General features: G+C 42.6%; 1 pseudogene; it reads left to right on the top strand.

Moving 5' to 3' along the window:
• The first annotated feature begins 1,185 nt into the window (after nt 1-1,185).
• LOC118655863 lies at nt 1,186-2,892 on the top strand (annotated as a pseudogene).
• Nucleotides 2,893-3,297: the final 405 nt, after the last annotated feature.

Raw genomic sequence — 3,297 nt, 5'->3', positions numbered from 1 at the left:
GGGTGAGATATTGAGAATTTAAAAGTGCAGGATGCACCAAATCGACCATGTTATTTATTTTCTGCTGCCCATAGAAGAATAGGCTTTATCATTTGGGAAAGTGAAGACTGGTACTCATTTATTTGAATTTTTTGCCTTAGAATAAGTGTGTGTGTTTTTTCTATTTGAGGGTCTAGAGCACCTGAGTCCATGAATCATTCAGAACTTCTATATATCATTACATCCCACTGTTACAGGAAATACCAAAAGAGGAATATTGGATTTTTTTTACACAGTAGGAGGAGAGATCAGCTAGTGCCAATGATAATTCTAAATAGAGAAGAGAGGGGAAGGGCAAGCAAATAATGTTGCAGGTGTTTTGGGAGTAGAGAATGAAAACTCATGTGGATATAGCATTTTTTTTTAAACTTTTTTTTTTAATATATTTTATTGATTTTTTACAGAGAGGAAGGGAGAGAGATAGGAGAGAGATAGAGAGTGAGAAACATCGATGAGAGAGAAACATCGATCAGCTGCCTCCTGCACATCTCCTACTGGGGGTGTGCCCGCAACCCAGGTACATGCCCTTGACCGGAATCGAACCCGGGACCCTTCAGTCCGCAGGCTGACGCTCTATCCACTGAGCCAAACCGGTTCGGCTGGATATAGCATTTTAAAGTAAGATATTATGGAGTGGTAGAAAGTGGCCATTGAGTGCTTGGTTTCCTGGAAGCCTTGACAAAGATCAGAGGAGGGGGCCCTGGCTGGTGTGACTCAGTGGAGACAGCATCAGCCTGAATACTGAAAAGTCACAGGTTCGATTCCCAGTCAAGGGCATGTACCTGGGTTGCAGCTTCCATCTCTGGCTCCAGTAGGGATTTGTAGGAGAGGCAAGGCATTGATGTGTCTTTCTCACATTGATTTTTTTTTTTCTCTCTCTCTTTCTTATTTCTTCATTTTCTCCCTCCCACTCTCTCTAAAAATCAATGGAAAAAATATCATCAAGCAGCCGGTGCCGGCTGCTTGTCCAAGCAACTTGGCCCCTGTGTGAGTCCGCCCCTGCCTGGCCCATGAGGATGCTGACCCCCAGGCCTTGGCCCACCCTGTGGAGGGAGGTGCCCACCTGCAGGGAGGAGGTGCTCTCTTTTCTCCAGATACTGCCCTCCTACTGGAGAGGTCCAAGTGCTGTCATAAATCCTTAAATCCATGTCCAAGGATTTGGTGACATTTTGGGATGTGGCTGTAGATTTCTCTCAAGAGGAGGGGGAATGGCTAAATCTTGTACAGGAAGAAAATTTGTTTAGGAAGGTGATGTTGGAGAACTACAAGAAGCTGGTATCACTGGCAGGAGTTCAATTTCTAAACCGGAGATGATCTCACTACTGGAGTAAGGAAAAGAGCCCTGGATGGTGAAGAAGGCTAGGGCAGGAGGCAATGCTCTGATTGGGAATATGCATTTAAAAACAGTGAATTTTCATCAAAGCAAGTTATTTATGAAGAATATCCAAAGTACGGACAATAGGAAGAAGCCATCTTAGTTACAGCCTCCATTGCCCTAATTTGAGAGAAGACTGTAATAGTGGGGACTAGTTTAACAACCAGTTGCTAAGTAAGGAGGTACAGCCTTGTCAACTGATCATCACTCATAAGGAAATCCTTACTGAAGATCAAATTAATAAATATGCCAAATCTTGGCAAACTTTCCACCAGGATGCAATATTTGCTATAAAACAGAGTTTTCCCATCAAAGAAAGACACAAGCATGAGCCACAAAAGAGGAAATACCAAAAAAAAATCTGTTGAAATGAAGCCTAAAAAAGTCTATATAGAAAAGAAACTTTTAAAATGTAATGAGTGTGAGAAAGTTTTCAACCAGAGTTCATCCCTTACTTTTCACCAGAGGATTAATACTGGGGAGAAATCCTATGCCTGTGTTGAATGTGGGAAAACCTTCAACCAGAGTGCAAACCTAGCTCAACGTAAGAGAAGACACACTGGGGAGAAACCCTATGAACGTAAAGAATGTAGGAAAGCCTTCAGCCAGAATGCACACCTTGCTCAACACCAGAGAGTTCATACTGGAGAGAAACCTTATCAGTGTAACGAGTGTAAAAGAGCCTTCAGCCAGATTGCACACCTGACTCAACATCAGCGGGTTCATACTGGAGAGACCATTCAAATGTATTGAATGTGGAGAGGCCTTTAGTAATGGTTGATTTCTTGCTCAACATCAGAGAATTCATACAGGAGAGAAATCTTATGGATGTAATGTGTGTGGGAAAGCCTTTAGCCATTGTGGTTACCTGATCTTACATCCGAGGATTCATACCGGAGAGAGACCTTATGAATGTAGGAATTTAGGAAAACCTTCAGCCAGAAGGCACATCTTGCTCAGCACCAGGGGTTCATACTGGAGAAAAACCATATGAGTGTAAAGTGTGTAGGAAAGACTTCAGCCAGATTGCATATCTTGATCAGCATCAGAGGGTCCATACTGGAGAGAAACCTTATGAATGCATTGAGTGTGGGAAGGCCTTTAGCAATAGTTCATCACTGGCACAACACCAGCTGAGTCATACTGGGGAGAAACCTTCTATGTATAAGTAATGCAGGAAAACATTTAGCCAGTATGCAGACCTTGCTCAGCACTAGCGAATTCATCCTGGAGAGAAACCTTACGAATGTAATGAGTGTGGGAAGGCCTTTAGCTATAGTGGCTCTCTTACACTGCATCAAAGAATTCACACTGGAAAGAAACCCTACGAATGTAAGGACTGCAGGAGATCTTTCAGGCAGCATTCACACTTAGCTCATCACAAGAGAATTCACACTGTGGAGTCATTCTTGAGTCTCTACTCTTCCTCACTCTCCATGTCCAGTCATTTGCCAGGAGCTGTAGGTTTTGTCTCCTAATATGCCTGAATATCCTTTAACCTTTCCACTCTGCCATCTTTGTCCAGGGCACAATAATTTACTTGACATGGACTATGGAAATAGCTTCCTAATTGGTTTACTATGTTTACCACTTATTTGGTCAGTTGTCATATGGCAGACAAACCTGTATTAAAAACAGTTTGATCATTAAAAAAAAAAATCCTTGGGTAAGGATTAACAGCAACAACAAAAAAGGTGAGAGGAGGGGGACTAAAGAGTGGGGACCAACTCTGGTGGGCAGTGCTTGATCGGCATAGTGCAACAGAATGAACCATGACATTAAGAATGACCACTGTGCACTGAGGTCCAAGGTGATCTTCTATTTTTTGAGACCAAATTGAAAAGGATAGGAAGCCAATATGGCTGGTAATGCCCTTCTTGCCA

Source organism: Myotis myotis, unplaced genomic scaffold, assembly GCF_014108235.1.
Source record: "Myotis myotis isolate mMyoMyo1 unplaced genomic scaffold, mMyoMyo1.p scaffold_m19_p_5, whole genome shotgun sequence".
NCBI classification, from domain to species: domain Eukaryota; kingdom Metazoa; phylum Chordata; class Mammalia; order Chiroptera; family Vespertilionidae; genus Myotis; species Myotis myotis.
The sequence above is the reverse complement of the archived record's forward strand: the minus strand, read 5'-3'. Positions and strand labels throughout refer to the sequence as shown.